Genomic DNA, 17,504 nt, shown 5'->3' with positions numbered 1-17,504 from the left:
TCGGGCATGAACGTCAGCCGCTGGCGTCGCTTTGAGACGTCTTCATGTGTGAAGCGTGTTGTGACAGCGCTCGTAGCTGCTGAGCTTAGCATCGCCTCGTTACTCGTACAGAGGTTTGAATCTGAGCAGAGGCCAAGCAACAGGTCTGAATTAGAATTTGAATTAAAAAATAATCACAGTTTGAAATACTGTTGACTGTTCTTCTTAAGTGCTAATGAACAAGCTCAATCAATGATTCTTGAGTAAAAGTACAAGTATGACACCAGAAAATGACTTTGGTAGAAGTTAAAGTCACTTTTTTTTAAATATTACTTTAGTAAAATTCTTAAGTAAAGTAAATGTCATAAACTTCAAAGTATCAAAAGTCATGTTCTAATAAAAAATGCACTTGAAGTTAAAGTATTAAAAAAGTGAGGAGATAGGGTTGAGCCACGGTGGTTCAGTGGTAGTGGCGAGTTGTCTTTCAACTGTAAGGTTGTGGGTTCAATTCCTGTCTCGGTTAGTCTAATATGTGTCCTTAAGCAAAGACACTTAACCCCATGTTGCAGCGTGTGAATGAATCAAGAGTAGAAAAGCTCTAAATACAGACCATAATACCAACTTTTCTTCTTCTGATTTTATTTGGTAGTAACAAAGGTAGTTAGAGCAAATGTAGTGGAGTAAAAGTAAAAGTTGCTGGAGATATAAATAATAAAGTGAATTTTGTACTTCAGTGCAGTATTTGTACTTTTGTTACATTACAACACTGTAAATAAAAGAATGTACTTGAAACCACGGAATCTAGAGCAGTTAATTGTGATTTGATTCAAATCTACATCAAATCTATCGCAATTGCAATATTTGTAAACAAAAGTCGCAGTTAGAGAATTTACCCGAGTTGATGTGATAAAATAATGATTTCAAATGTTTAATAGTCGTTAGGTGAAGAATTGATCGCGGTTAAAAGTCCGGTGGTTGTTGTGTCTGTCGTGAATTTAATCATTTTAATCATCGTAACTACTGTAACCATGACTCTGAAAAGATCAATTGATTGAATAAATAAAGTTTAACTATATTATTTTATAACAATATATGCATTTTGTTGAAATTGTAATGCACTTTCTTTTATAAGAATGCTTAAAAAGCTACTTAAATAAGCACAAACGTCAAGAAAAGATGAGACTCTGTCCCAACAAAGGCCTTTTTCAAATCAACTATATCATAATTTTGAATTAAAAGGTTTAATTTCACATTAGTTTCAATGATTCTTGTGATGAAACATCTTTATTTGTTGTGTTGCGAGCAGTTTTTTGGACACGTTACAGGATCCTGTTTATTCATGAGTTGTATAGGTGTATATATATATATATAAAAAAATACTATAATTAATTTTATTGGCTTTTCTCCAGGAGGCACACAGAGTGATGATGAAAGTGCTGGTGTGAATGAATTTTCCCTCTGTCTGGAAGCTTGTTCCCTCACTCGTGTGTGTGTGTGTGTTACAGTGTGGTCGCTAATTCCTTCAGGGTCAGGGGGAGGGGCCAGGGTTAAACGCTGTGGCAGGGGAGGTCAGCAGTGATTAGCTGCCATCTGAACTAATGTCTGTCTGCCGAGGAGGAGGAGGAGGAGGAGAGAGGACAGGAAGGAGGGGACAACGTCTCCTGCTGTAGTTCCTGTCCTCCTGCACAAACTCTCCTCTCTGCTTCTCCTCGTGTCCTTATATTATTAAATGTTGCCTCTGTGCTTAAGTCAGCCGGAGCAGATGGCCCTTTCCATAAATCATGCTTATAAGATGATTACAGGCGTCGCCGCTCACCATTCTCCACTTCACTTTACAGTAGAGCTTATTTTTTCCTCCAGACTCACTGGATTCCTGACTGGTATAGTTTTAACTGAACACCAAGAATAATATAAAATCTTTGTCAACTTAAGTCTTAAGAGTATGTTCACTGTTTTATCTCACTGTTAGACACGTTTATTTCAACTCAAAACCAAAGTTTTAGTCGCTTTTAAGACCACTCACTCTCCTGCACCAAACTCCATAGAGAAAAACAGCGTTTCTTTTCCATTGTTTCCATCACAACACATGGGCGTTGTTGATCCACTGCTGCCTCCATCACTAACTTCATATTTCATTCTTATTTTGACATATTTTGATGAGATGGAGACCAAAAAGAAAGGAAAACTGCAAAGTTAATGTGATTTTTAAACCCTCATTCTCCCACACCAAAGCCCATAGAGAAAGCCAGTGATTTTAAAATCACAGCACACAGTTGTTGAGTTGTTGATCCACTGCTGCCTCCATCACTAACTTCAAATGCATTGTTTTGACAATTCTGCGTTTGAAATCCTTCTCTCAGTTTAACCTGAGTGACACAAATTCATGAAACGTGTCCCTGTGAGCTAAAATCACTGATTTTCTCTATGGACTTTGGTGTGGGAGAGTGAGCGGTTTACAAACTCCTTCTTAAGATGCCGTAGACTTGAGATGACATGGATTTTATGAGGTGAACCTAAATATCACTTTAAATATATATCATTTTAATTATTTTTGACAGTTTACGGGAGACAAAGACTAAACAGAAGAAAAGAGTTCAATAAAAATGCATCCCCCGTGTGTGTGTGTGTGTGTGTGTGTGCGCCTCCCCCCTGTCTTCCACTCTTCTTCTCAGTCTTATTACCCCCCACTTGTTATGTTCCTGAGCTTGGCACAAAGTTGCTTCAGAACATGATGTTAAATATATTGCACAGGGAGGAATAAGAAGAAGAATAAGAGGAGTGAAAAAAAAAAAAGAAAAGGGAAAGGGAGGGGTTGTGCGTTGGATTATGTCTGTGCTGTTGCACTGTTCCTTGATGTATGCGCCGTGTCAGGCAGTCATTGTCTCCTGGGTAAAGAATGATAGTTCAAATACCTAGCATCTCTCCCTTGGTGCTGCAAACGCTCGCCTTTGAAGTTTTTATAATCCATCTGTCATCTGCGAGCAGGGAGGGCACATGTTCTGTACCACTCAATTACCAAATTCTCTGCTTTTTTTGTGTGTGTGTGTGTGTGTGTGTGTGTGTGTGTGTGTGCCGGCGACGACAATGTGACAGGAAGCAAATAATATGGCTGACCCTGGAAAGAGAAGAGAAGGGAGGGGCGATGGTGGTGGTGGCCGCCGCCGAGCTGCTGCTGCTGCTGGTGGTTGTTGTATATAAAAAAAATGGGAGTGTAGGGGGTGTGGGGTGGGGGTTTGAAATCCTACGTCCCTTACTTTCTCACGCACTTGATTGTGTCCCCTCGCTGCCTCTCATAACAGCAGAACAAAGCCTGTTTGTTGTGGGTGGAATGCCTCGAATGCTTCCTACTGTTACAATTATGAAGAATCTGATTGAATGTGTATTGTTTCAAGGGTTTGGTGATTTTGATCTTTTTTTGTGTGTGTGTGTGTGCTTTTGTTAAGTGCCTCAGATTGTTGTTCTGCTTCCCCACCAGCAATAATAACCAAGTCACCTAATCAAATTCCATTTCATATAAACATTGCAGCCTGTAAAGGGCAGGTACTGTAGATGTCGTCAGCTTAGCGTGAAAAACAAAAAAAAATAATAATGTATGTGTGTCTCGGTAATGAAGCAGGGCCGGGCAGTGACTCACTAACAATATGTGTGTGTGTGAAAACATTAGGTTTGTGATTAATGATTGATTGATCACGTTTGAGGGTTAATTTGAATAATTAAGACAAGTTTCTGTGATTTTTTTTTTAGTTCCTTATATGTGAGATTTTGCTGTTTACTTCACTCCATATAACAAAGAAATCATTTGGTTTGAGAAACAACACTTTCTGGACCAAACAAGTCATCGATTAATGAATCCATGTTGAAAATACAGATATTTAAGCTTTGCACAAACACACGTGGAGGTAAAACACCTGGAATAACGCTGAACAGATGTTGAGTTTTAGAATTCAGGGCAGCTGATAAAATATAACCGTTGAATGATAGCAAATAATACAAACACAATGCTAACAATGTTAGCTTCAGTAACCACTTATTGAACAACACTAACAGTCTCTCTCTCTCTCTCTCTCTCTAATGACCGTATTTTCAATGAAAATGATATATAAACTAAATGATAAATACATTAAAAAGGTCATCAAACAACATTTAGATATAAAATAATGTTTTTTTCGCTCCATATGACAAAGAAATCATAAAAAACTGCGTCAGAATATATGTTGGGTTTTTTTAGGTTTAGGAAACACGGAATCAACATTTTCTGACGTTTTATGGAACAAACAAGAAAATAACTGTTCTTTGCAACTTTTGTCCCTGAGAAGAAAAATTGCATATTTTCGTTAAGTTATAAAAAGTGGCAAATATCGACCCCTATATTTAACGTTTAAGTTTAAAGATTGTGTCGCGTCTCTTCAAAATGCTTCAGTTCAACTTGAAAACGATTCTTGATCCATTTTTCATGAGGTCATTATCTTTTATTTTTAAAGATAAATTGTGAGGGAGTGTTTTCTGGGTTTTTTTCTCCGTCAGCAGCTGGATGGAGTCGTTTTTAGAGTTTAATGTTTTTTTTTCCTGCAGTTTTCTCGGTGTTAAAAAAAAACGTCGTTAATTGCCGAGCGCTTTGTTGTCGCGTGGCTTTAAAGGCGACTGGAGAAAACTTCTGATAACTATCTTGCAAAATAATAACAACAACATCAACATCAACAGCAGCAGCAGTCGTTGAGAGAGAGAGAGATCTTCTTGAAACATATTTCATTTCCATAAAACCACAGGCCTCTTTTAAGACGCCTACCTTTTAATTCTTCCTCATATTTAACAAAAACAATGAAGGGCCTCAGATCTTTGTGTCTGTATCCTCGTTTACATCGCACCCTCCTCCTCCTCCTCCTCCTCCATCCTCGCCGAGCAGAAGATGAAACAACGTGTTTGGAGAAACTCTGAAGGAGAATTTGACATTCTTTGCTTGTTTCTGAAACTTCCAATATTCTTTTGCCCTAATTGCTTCACACACGTTATACATCTTCATTTTGGAGAGGAGGAGGGGGGGGGAGATGAAGAACACGTCGACGTCTTTCTTCCCCCGAATAAAAGGCAGCAGAACCCATCTGGTCGGGTTGATCCGACGGCTGGACCCTCTCGCGCTCATCGCTGAAATAATACTCCCTCTAATGACTCCCACATATTCTGAAATCTCCCTTTTGAAATTGGTCTTGGCAGATTATTTGCAGGTACTTGAGTTGCATCTGTTTGCAATTTTGCAAATGTGGAAGACTTTAACGGCGGGCGGGCAGCGGGGAAGAGGCTATTTTAATCCCTGGGATAACAGCGGCTGTCAGTGTGAGCGGCGGGGGCGGCGGCCTGCTCCTCTGGTGGCATCACACTTTATGTCCCGGCTATACTGTTTGTACTATCAGACCAGGAGAGCTTTGGTGAGATTAGGATAAATAATAATACATTTTGAGCTTAAAGACGCTTTACATGTGTTTTAAAAGTCATAAACTCAATAACGTACAGTCGCTGTAGGCAGCTGGACTTGCTTGAGTTTGGCTTGAAGATGTTTCAGCTTTAATCCAAGAGGCTTCTTCACTTCAGGAGAACTGGAGAAGCCCAGTTGCCTTCAGTGAACTGATGACGACTGAGAACCTTCACACACAACCGTTTCACAAAAGGTATTTGATGAGAGTTCAGTGCCAGCCCTAAGCAGAAAGAGAGTTCCAGAGGTTCTGGTGCCTGGTTCTCTGTGGTTTTGAGAGATGTTTAGCACCAGATGAGGAGGGTTCTGTGGGGTCAGGAGAAGGATTTTAACCTGGATGTGTTCTTGGACTGGAATCCAGTAGAAGTTTTGGAGGATGGGGGTAATGATGGGTGTGTGTGATGTGGTCATGATGAGAACATGAGGTGTTCTGGAGGTGTTGTCGTTTAGTGAGGACTTTGGAAGCTGTTTTGAGAGTCTACTGTGGATGTGACGAGTGCTTCAGCAGCAGGGAAGGAGGTGATGGTGATGTCAAGTCAGTAAAATGATGATCAATCTTTCCCAAACTCTGGAAATATTTACTTTTAGGAAGCTTAAACATCTTAAAACTTGTTTTAATTATCAAAAGAGGGATTTATTATTTTACAAATACATTAATAATTGATTAATTGATTAACCGTTGCATCCCTGGTGTCGATAAGCTGATTTGATACTTGGTACTGGTATCATTTAGCCGAGAAGAACCCAGCCAGTGATGACATTCTGTGTGTGTGTGTGTGTGTGACCTCAGCTGACCTCTGTGAACATGCAGGATGTTTGACCAGGCTTTAAAAAAAAAAAGTTCTCATGTAAAAATTCTTATCATTTTTGTTTCGTTTCATAAAAACACAGTGATGGACTTTTTTTTAAATTTGTTCCACAGTGAAGTTGTTTCAACCTGAATAAACCTGAGTCTTTCCCTTCGTCCTCGTCATCGAAGCCGTCCAGAACCACAACCAGAACCACAACCGGACCCTGTGTGTGTGTTTGTGTTGTCCAGTATAAAGTGCAGCGATCAGCAAAGCTAAACTAAAGCTGAAATGATTGTGACTTTAGTCCTTATTATTTCTACCATGTGGTGAGCAGCTGACCGGCTTAAACACCAACCCTGCCCCCCCCTCTTTCACCCTCCTCCCGTAATAAGGTGCTCCATTGTCCTGTGCACTGAGGCCACAGTGGAGCCCACCCAGCGCACTGTAATTGCATAGGTGGTTACAATTACATTAATTACATATTTCATCAACAGTGTTTATGCAGCCACACGGTAAATGAAGAGGCCAAACTTTTAACTCTGCCTTTTGTTTTTGCTTTTCTCTTTTTACCCCCTCTCTCTTTCTCTTTCCCCTCCTTTATTCTTCTTCTTCTTCTTGTGTGTGGTTGTTTTAACAGGAGCGAGGGGAGGGAGGGAGGGAGGGGGAGGTGCCAGAGGAGGAATTATGCTGAAAGTGTATGCCTTGCAACTTTTCCCCTCCCTGTTGGAAATGTTTATTTGAACAGTAAGCTCATGATTTGAATATTTGTAATCCATGCTTAAATTTACAGGCCAGATGAACTTTTTGGCACAGAATGGCAACCATAAGTAGGATTTTGAGAAAAGCTTTACAAAATTTTAAGCCATGTGCAAGGCTTATATAATTTAGAAGAGGGGGGGGGAGGAGCCGAGGGGAGAGAGAGGGAGAAAATATGCACAAATAAAACAGGCTCTGTCTTATTTACTTTACACGGGCAGGAAAAACTGCTTCATATGGCGTCTGATGTATATATGCATTAGTTATTGTGAAGACAGAATCTAAAGCTAACAATCGGTTGTTTATGAATACTTGACGGGGAAAAAAGAAGCCCCAGAGGCTCAGGAGCTTGAGTCGCTCTCCTGTTCCCGTGTTGGATGCTAATGAGTCGACTCCATGTTGACATCAAGTGCTGGTGGGGGCCACACCCAGGGCCGGTCCCTGGACATCTGGGAGCCCAAAGCACACACACACACACACACAAAAGAGAGAATTTTGGGGACCCCCTGTTTACTCCAATAGTTTGCTCGACATCAAACTTATCATGTGACTCAATGACGTCATCATCGTGTGCAACTGTGACAACTTTGGCCAAGTTTGGACAAGAAATGAAAGAGATATCATCCAAAATGAGCCTTTAACGCCTTGGGATTCAAGCAAAACAATTCATTTTGAATAATCGACAGGATCATTTATCACATATTCGGATGAAGTGCTGCGGTGATGCAATGTTTTTAGCATCTTAACCCTTCTGTGATTTGCGTACGTCTCATTACCGTAAATCCTAGACTTTGTGATATCTAGAAAACTCAAAAACTATGGACTGGCAATCTGTCCAGGGTGTGACTCCGCCTTTCACGACCCTCATGAGGAGGATAAAACAGTAGAATATGGATGGATGGATGGATGGATACGGGAGAGCAGAGAAATGGAGCTTTAATTGCGCCCATATTCTTGTAGTTGCGGTAGAGCCTCAGGACGTCCGCGGGAACGAGCAACCTTCAAATCATGGACGAGATTCACCGGCGTGTCACACTTTGTGACACTTGCTACGTATAACAAAGAAGTCGTTAGAATCAGAATAATTTTGGTTTCTAGACATTTGACAACATCGTTGTTTTTCAACATTTTCTGACATTTCATGGAAATAATCGTCAGCTTCTGTCTTTGCAGCCCTGTTTGAATATTCTCAACTCCGACACATGAGCGCGCATGAAAACAATGCAGTGCTCACTATGTTGAGCTATGAGGAGCAGCTAATAAGATGCATTCAAAGACCCTCGTAAATTCCCCCACTTCTGCAGGATCCAACCCTTCCATTTTTGGACTGACCCCCCAATTAAGAGTGTCCAAGAACAATAGGGGTTGGGTACCTTTGCTCATGGGTAACCCCAGCCCTTGACGGGTGGGGATTCGAATCAGCCTTACCCTCTGATTACAAGCCCAATTCCCTTTCGTTCATCCATGGGTTGCTAATAATCGGTCCACGATGATAAACTGCAAAAATGGACGGGCCCTAGTGTCCGTCTGGCCCTTAGCGGTTGCTTATTTTGCTTGATGCCGCCCATTTTGTGGGCTTGGTTTGACTCAAAAAGAGGCAGAGAGTGATAGAGAGAGAGAGAGAGATAGAGAGAGGGGTCAGTGAGGTGGTCAGAAGAGGAAGAGGCTTCTTTTAAATGATGCTAATCAGTCTCTGTCGCTGTCATCAGCCAGCTGTAATTCAGATATTCTGAGAACCTGGAATTAAATGTGTCACTGTGAGAGTGTGTGTGTTTGTCAGCCTCTGTTTTCCTTGCATACTTTTTGTGTGCGTGTGTGTGTGTGTGTGTGAGTGAGTTTGTGTTTAGGGGTTAAGTAGAAGCAAATGAGTGGACGGGGGAGCTAAGATCAGCACTAGCTTTTTTTTCCTCTGTGCGGCTACTTCTCGCTGAATGTCAAGATGATTTAGCTGCTCTTGTGTCGTCGCCGTCTGTCTCTGAGCACCGCTCCTCCAATCACTGCCGCCGCGTCGCCTCGTTCTCATCTGTTTCCCTGCATGGCCTTCTCTGCAACAAATGAATATTAAACTTTGCACGGTAGCAACAGCAGCAGCAGCAGCAGCAGCAGCCACCAGAGGTTACAGAGTGAAATATGAGGAATGTGAAGTCCTGCAAGGTAACGTCGGTAAAGTTGTGCTGTCACGTGTCGTGTGTCTGCCGGAGCTGGTTTCTGATAATAAAAAATCTAATCAGATTTGTACACTTTGGAATCTCTGAAAGAACCAGACTCAAATGTGCAACATCTGCCTAGGCCGGTTGTGGTGAAAGGAAAAACATGGATGACAAAAAGCGGGGAGAGGAAAGGAAAGAGAGACCAGGAGCAGGTTATTATTAGAGCAGAACTGTTTTGATGGAGCTCCCCCTACAGTTTGGGAGTACATATTTTTACAACACCCCCGTAAATATTCACCCAGCCAACATTCACCTCTTTATCCTCACTGTTGTAAGCCGTGGAACCATGTCCATGCCCGTCAACATCCGTTTTTAATGCTTCTGCGTTTTTTTGTTCTCGCCATTCGTAAAAATCGGGTCCGATGTTTACTCATATGTGGCCCCTGGTGGTAATTTCCTCTTCTTCGATTCGCTGAACGACTCTGGGTTGCCGGCCCTGATCTTTCAAGGCTGCTTTTCCGCTAACAGACAGTAGGGGGCAGCGGAGGCAGACCCCCAATCTCCCCACGACAACGCATTTAACTTTCTCAGTGACAAAATCCTACACAGTTCTGCTTTAAGTTTGTTAATAGTTGTGAATCGGACATGATATTTCTATAGTATTATGATTTCTTTTATGTGAACGCTAGCATGAATCGTTACGATATATATGTACTGAAACCGGTTTTAATTGTAGCATTTTAATAATGACAACAATGCTAATACTACTACTAATAATAGCCTTGCAAATAGATCTGGATTCTGCAGCCCAGGAGTGGCAGGTGCCAAAATCAAATTATAGGAAAGAAAGAACAAGTTTATCACAGGTTAAAATGTTCTAGGTCAAAGCCAAAGGTCACACACTGACCGTCATCAACCTCAGTTCTTTGTTTTTCTTTGACTCTAAACGATGATTCCTGAATTTAAATTAAAGCAAATTGATCAGAACGTTCAACATTTTCAATGAAAGCAGCTGAGCTTATTGATTTCAGTAGAAATGCTAACCTTAATTTCCCCACTTTTAAATCAATAACAGCCATGTTTTCATGTCAATGTCACGTTTTTTAAATGGATATTTTTTTCTCTGTGTGTGTGTGTGTGTGCGCAGAGCTGACAAAAAAGGTGTGTGTGTCGTTTATCCTGCCAGTGAGTGTGTGCGCAGTCTCGCTAACATATTGTGTGTGTGTGTGTGTGTCTTTAGAGGCGTGGTGGTGTGTGTGTGTGTGTGTGCAGGGACGCCAGTTGGGCTAACAGCTGAATCATGGCTCAGCCGCTGCCCCTCGTAGTCCTTGGCAGTTAGCGGTGTGAAAAAGCCTTCTCTTTGAGGGCATTATATAGATTAATGTGCTGTGCCTCGGGCAGACACACACACACACACGCACACACACGCACACACACACGCACACACACTCATACTCACACCTCGCCAGGGAGGGATCCGAGTGTGTGTGACTACAGGAGAGAATGAGAGGATGAGAGCGAGCAGCACAGGATTGTTGAGGTTTAAGTGTGTGTTCGTGTGTGTGTGTGTGTGTGTGTGTGTGTGTGTGTGTGTGTGTGTGTGCGTGTGTGTGCGTGTGTGTGTGTGTGTGTGTGTGTGTGTGTGAGAGGAGAGAAAGGGTTAGAGATGGCATTCAGATGTTTGAAGGACTGCGAAGCTCGCTGATATCGAGTGTTTGTATGAATTACTGAGGAATGTCCTCACTGCTGTATCTCAGCCTTTTATTTGGACCAGAATCTAAAGTTTATGACCCGCTCACTCTCCTGCACCAAACCTCATAGAGAAAATCAGCGTTTTCAGCGAGCTGCCAGTCTACTGCTGTTTCACGCGACAAGTATGTGTCACTGGGGTTAATCTGAAGTCATTTTTCAACCCCAAATTTAGAGAATAACACATTTGAATGTAATAAAGGAAGTGGCAGCGGATTATCAACTCCTGTTTGTGCTGTGACGTCAAAATTGACGATTTTCTCAATGGGATTTGATGCAAGTGGCGAAAACGGTTCGCAGACGTCACTTTCCACACCTTTCTCCCCACTGTGTCCCCAATGGCAGCCATGTTTCCACTGAGAGTGAGACGCCCCCCGTGTCTCTCAGTCATATAAAAAACCTGACGTGTCCCTTTAAGATCAGGGCGTAGCCGAGCTGATATTCAACATAACATCTCTGTTCCAGCTCAAATTAAAGCAAAAGCCCCGTGTGCGGTAAACAGGATATTTAAAAGTTTTAAGGCTCTTTCACTCTCTTTCACTCTCTCATATTTTATAACTTTCCCCCTTTTTTCTCATTTCCCCCCACTTTAGCCCTTATCAGGATTTTAGCACATTCCTTTCAAGATTAGGCACATCTGTTGTTTTGTGTATGTGTTTGCTGCTGCTACGCACACAGACACACACACACACACACACACACACACACACACACACACGTGTATGTGTGTGTGTCTGCAGCCACTGGTCTAAATAACCTACTTTTTTTTTTTTTTTTGGTCTGACAACGGCATCAAGCGCGTCGGAGGTGCACATGTGCAGAAAGCTATTTGGAAAGGGCCTCCTCGTAGCTGTCAGCTTTTATTATGCGCCGAGGTGTCATGTTTGTTAGGAAGCTGAGTGCAGATGGCAGAGTGGAAGAAATGGATCACTAATTTTAACAATGATTAATGAACAGAGATGGAAAATGAATTACATTGGACTATTGGAGGCATGGAATATTCTCTCTGAAAATGTTAACTTCGGCTGCCAGGCAGCCGGCCGTGTTGTGGGAGTATATTGAGTCGGGGTGTGTGTGGGGGGAGTGGGTGTGTGTGTGTGTGTGTGTGTGTGTGTGTGTGTGCATCAGGGTGCAATTTTTACCCGGCATTTTATGTAGAATCAACACTTCACTGCTCTTGCCTATTACTTTACCGTTCGCCCGCTTAAACACTGCTCGCTTTTATACACATTGTAAACTCCCACACACACACACACACATACACACCCCTTTGTGTATTGCACTTGTAGTTAAAATACACACACACTTTAATAAGGTAAACACAGGAAAGGTTAGACTGTCTTCAAACGTTAGCTCTTACTCTGCAGCACGCAGGCTTCTTCCATATCGAATCATGGATGTTGCAGATTTAATCAAGTGTCAGGAGCGCTCACTCGCCGTGTTTCACTCCGTCTAAGTCGTCTCTCTCTCTATCCACAATCCTCTGCTGTGCTGTAGGTTTGTTTTTTTTTCCCATTGATCATGAATAAAACAATAAATAATACATAATTTAGGAAAATCATGTTTTATTTATTCAGGTGTTTTTTGGGAATCCTTCACGGTGATGGATGGTTTTAGGTGTGTTCATGTTTGTAGCGTTAAAAGTGACACTTGAAGAAATACATATCATAATGTTCAAGCTACACAATAAAGGTGAGTTTAACAACTGTTATTAGGACCAAACTGATCTGATTTGGGGTTAAATCCATCTCTGTCAGTGCTGAATTAACACTTAAAGTCAAATTTGTCTTAAATTTAACTTGAAATAGTTAGATTTAATCAGAATTGGTCTTAAATTTTGCTTGTTTTGTGTAACTTTCAAACTGCTAAACGGCTAAATTTGACACTTTTCTATAATGTGTTCTTGGTCCTAGTCAGAACTAGTGTTCAATAAAGTGTTGTAGTGTTAAAATAACACAACGTTACGCAAAGTTTAACTCTTTTAGTTTGACTTTAATAACACAGACTTGGATTTGATTTGAATCTGGTGGTAAATGCAACATTTTCAGTTTTAAGATAAGACTTAAGACTTTAATACCGGAACAGTTACATTTAACACAATTCCATCTTGTATTTGACAATTTTGTGTCCGTTCAAACATTAAAGAAGGCCATTTTTAACATTATTCAGTGGAAGTGGTGTTAAAATAACACACAATTCCAGAGTATATTTGTTCCTGATCAGAATTTGTATTAAATTGAACTCTTTTTGTGTTATTTTAAGTTTAAAACGGTTAAATTCAATTGAAGTTGGTGTTAAATTCAACACTTTCAATGTTCTTTTAACTCTTAAAGTGCTCAGTATTATAATAATTGATAGTGTATTTGGGTTCTTTACAGAATTAGGACTAAATTGACTGTTGTAGTGTCGCTATAACATAAACAGTGTTGGATTTAATCAGAATTGGTGTTCAATTGATCTCTTTTATCATAAATCTAGATTTTATTTTAAATGTGTCTATTTAAACACTAATGAAAGGTGTATAAGAAGTCTAAACTCTCTGCGTCGTTTAAATTAAACACTTCATCGCCATAAGATAAACAGTATTGGATTTAATCAGATTTGGCGTCGAGTTGAACTCTTTTTTTTTTCTTTTTTTTTTCCCGTGTGACTTTAACACTGAAGCTGTCACATTTAACACAATTATAGGGTCGTAATAATGTCTTTGATTGGGAGTTGGTGTCGTTATGTGTCACGAAAAAAACAATTACATGATGATGATGATGAGGAGCAGGTGTGACATGTTACACCTTTAATGTTTATCTTCGATACAGTTACAGGTAAAATTTGTCTATTAAATAAACACCAGAGTGTTTTTTTTTTTTTTTTAAATCTGATTATTTTACCGTCGCTGCAAATAAGTCGGTATATGAAGAATAAAGAAGTGACATTTGTTTGTGATCTGAGCGGAGGAGTTTCCTCGTTTCCTAACACTTCTTTCCTTTTGTAAATGAAGACAAACAAACAGATAAATAAATAAAGAACACAACCTGTGTGTGTGTGTGTGTGTCTGCTGAGGTTTCTGTGGTGGGCGGTTGTTGGTGCAACATGGTTTAATAGGTAGACGTGAACTATTTTGAATTTAATTAAGGACCTGATGAGAAAAACGTAACGGGGGGAAAAACGACGAGTTCTAGCAGCACGGCACGTGTGTGTGTGTGTGTGTGTGTGTGTGCGTGAGAGAGTGAGAGTGAGTGAGTGAGAGAGAGAGATCTCAGGTTACAGCAGCATATGCTAAGCACTCAAAAACATACACGATGCCTTTGGTGAACAAGGTAGTTGCTTTGCCCCTGGGAGCCAATTTAGATTGTGACTTAAGGCAACATCATGGCTGTGTGTGTGTGTGTGTGTGTGTGTGTGTGTGTGTGTGTGTGTGTGTGTGTGTGTGTGTGTGTGTGTGTGTGTGTGTGTGTGTGTGTGTGTGTGTGTGTGTGTGTGTGTGTGTTCCCTTTCCTCCTCTCGACAGCCATTAAAACAGTAGTGGTGGGTAGATCTGGGTGGCCTCCTGCAGACCCTCCACATCTGTGTCCTCCTCCTCCTCCCCTCCTCCTCGGCGTCTTCGTCGTCGTATCTCAGGACTGTGAGTCTGCTTCTCCACGCGTGGCTGCGTCTCCACTTCCACAATAACCAGGAGAATTTCTTCTTCTTCTTTTACATTTACGTCGGTCATTATGTGTGCAACAAAACAACACAACAACTTCCAGAGAAGAAAAGCCAGTGTTGTGCAGCTCGTGCTGTGAGTTGAGTGACAGGTGATTTTAATTCTTCAGATCAGACGTAAACACACACACACACACACAAACTTAACATGTCACGGATTTAAATTAACAAAGATAAAACATGTAAATCACATTTACTTCTGCAAAACTTTTTTGCAGGTTATTTGAAAATCAGCTGTCGGCTTTATAAAAAAAAAAAAAAGGGCAGAATAAACTTTAACGTGAGTTCATCCAAGAACTCGTCAAATCTGTGCAAGTAACATTTTTATTTATTTGTTCTTTTTGAAGAGCTGAATTGTTTTTAATCCATCAACTGAACTGAAACTGACCACAGTTTACATAATCTCTGCAGGTACTGCAGGAGCACAGTATTTTCATGTGATTGATGACTTTTCTTAAAATTCTCAGATTTCCAACTTTTAAATTCTAACTTTCTCTTCAAGTTTTGTCTTTAATCTCGTGCTTTGGACTTTGGAATTCTGACTTTTCAGATTTCCGAATGTTGAATTCTGACATAATTCCGATTTTCTTTTAGAATTCTGACTTTGTTTTCTCAGAATTCTGACTTTAATGCTAGATTTCCGAGAATTCAAACTTTTCACTTAATCTCAGATTTCCAATTTTAAAATTCTGACTTTAATCTCAGATTTGGGATTTAAGAATTCTCACTTAAATCTCAGACTAATGACTTTATTCAAAATTCAGATTTTCTCTCAGAATTCTGACTTAGTTTTCTGAATTGTGAAATTAAGTTTCCATAGTAAAATCACATGTTTTTGATTCTGATGAAAAAGTCAGAACTTTTGACACATTTGACACATTTGTGCCTTTAAATTAAAGCTAAAATCCCTGTCAATCAGCAGTAAATCGTGGCTGACAAAGAGCTGAGAGTCGCGGTCGTTTGCTCGTTTACTTGATTATTTTCCCGCAGTTTATCGGCGAAGCTTCGTCGCAGGATCAGAAAAAACAACACTCACCAGTTTCTTCTCACGAGAACAAAAGCTTTTGTTTGTTTTAACATATTTTCACCGTGACGGATCCTCGTCTTCAGCTGCTGCTGCTGCTCTTACAGTGTCAAATTAAAAAGTAATAATAATAATAATAATAAAGTGAATAGATTGACATACACGGGCGATGACAGTTCACATATCAGTGAGATGATAAAGTCACACACAGGTGTAAATGACATCACTGGAAGTCCTTTTCTTCATTTTAATGGTTTATTTCTCATCTGTTGGAAACGTGTCATGAGTTGACTGTGAATTTCCTGCTGTTTACAGGCTGCTGCTTCGCGCTCGCCCCACGTTTTTCCGCAGAGCTGTTGGCGGCGACGGCTGCAGCGCTCTTCCTGACACCCGACGCTCGCTGGAGACGCGTGGCAGTCGACGCGCAGGTACGTTCACTGCTGATTGATCGCGGTGGAAACAAAGGGGGGTAGGGGGGTGGGGGGGAGGATATTAAATGTGTCTGTCACACTTCTGTCTGCTGCTCACACAGCTTTTAAGTCTTTTGTTTATCCGGGGAAACGGCTGCACTTGTTAGGCAGCCGTCGCTGGGTCAGCGGCTTGAAAAGGTGGATTTTTAATTATTCTGTAGGTCGTTCTCGATCATTTTAATACTTAGAAACATATTAACAGCATGACATTTATAATTTAACTGCAGAGCGAGCATGTTTTGCCATTTTTGTCACTTTTAGACATTTTACTTGAACAGGAAACTGACGTTTGTGCCACTTTGTAAAGCACTCACTCTCCCCACACCAAATCCCATAGTGAAAATCAGTGATTTTACATCACGGCACGCAGGAGTTGTCGATCCAGTTGCTGCAACCTTCACCAAGTTTAAATGTGTTGTTTTATGAGTTCTGTGTTATTTTGTTTTGTTTGGGTTAATCTAAGTGCCACAGAATTACCAAAAAGAGGCAGCAGTAGAGCAGCAGCTCCTGTGTCCATGTGAGCTAAAATCGCTGATTTTCTCTATGGGATTTGGTGTGGGTGACTTCAACTTCAGTTTCCCATTGAAAATGGTGAGACTGAGGTCCAGAAATAGATCTGGGCTTCCTAAAAAAAAAAGAAGTTAATTATCAAAGGAGAAGTGTCCAAAATAAATGAAGACAATAATAACAAATGACAAGTTCAGACACGTGTCAGTCATGTGACGCGGTAGAGCCGCTTCTACTTCCTGTTTTCTCACTTTTATTTTTGAACGACGCTAATGGCCTGACACGGACACACACACACGCACACACACGCACACACACTCTGGCTGTCAAAGCGCCGCGGCGCCGTCAGTTCCTCTCCGTGTAGCTCAAGGAGACGATTAGCAAACAGAAGTGACATGGTAAACAGGTGCGAGCCGTTATTGGTGGAGCCGGAGGAGCGTGGCCGCCCCCGTCTCTCACGGTGACGGCCGGGCTGTTCTACTCCGTGAGTGAGCGCGAGATCATGTGACGTGAGCGATGTGTCCGCTCCGTTGGGTTTTTTGGAGCGTGTGACGATCGCCGTCGCCGCTGTCATACGACAGAAAGTCAGACGCTCCTGAATCGTTCCCTCCTCTCCGTTCATCACTGTCCCACTCTTTCACTTCTCTGTAGTATTATTCTTATTTTTATGAGCGTCGTCCAGAGTGTTTGCTTCCCGAGGAAACACAGATATAGAGCGATACACGCCGAGATAGAGATGGAGAGATGACGGTGGAGGTCAGGCCGGTTTGTAAAAATTGATTGCTTTTAAAGTGCTAATCAATGAAAACCCTCTTTTCCTCTCAAAGCTGAGGGGGGGGGGGGAAATAATAATGTTATAACATTTCTAATAAGATTGAGAGCAGCAGGGCTGGAACATGTACAGCTGCAGAG

At 41.2% G+C, this 17,504-nt stretch overlaps 1 protein-coding gene across 2 annotated transcripts in view; it reads left to right on the top strand.

Annotated features, from left to right (window-relative positions):
- Positions 1-17,504, top strand: part of znf536 (zinc finger protein 536) — a 248,216-nt gene that overhangs the window by 19,128 nt on the left and 211,584 nt on the right. For both annotated transcript variants that reach the window (XM_044030798.1, XM_044030797.1), the window contains exon 2: positions 15,931-16,043. The gene's annotated coding sequence lies outside the window, so the exon portion shown is untranslated. The remainder of the gene's footprint in view (positions 1-15,930; positions 16,044-17,504) is intronic.

The sequence above is a fragment of the Solea senegalensis genome, linkage group LG7 (assembly GCF_019176455.1).
Source record: "Solea senegalensis isolate Sse05_10M linkage group LG7, IFAPA_SoseM_1, whole genome shotgun sequence".
NCBI lineage: Eukaryota > Metazoa > Chordata > Actinopteri > Pleuronectiformes > Soleidae > Solea > Solea senegalensis.
Note: the sequence above shows the minus strand (reverse complement) of the source record. Positions and strands in the feature narration are given on the sequence as shown.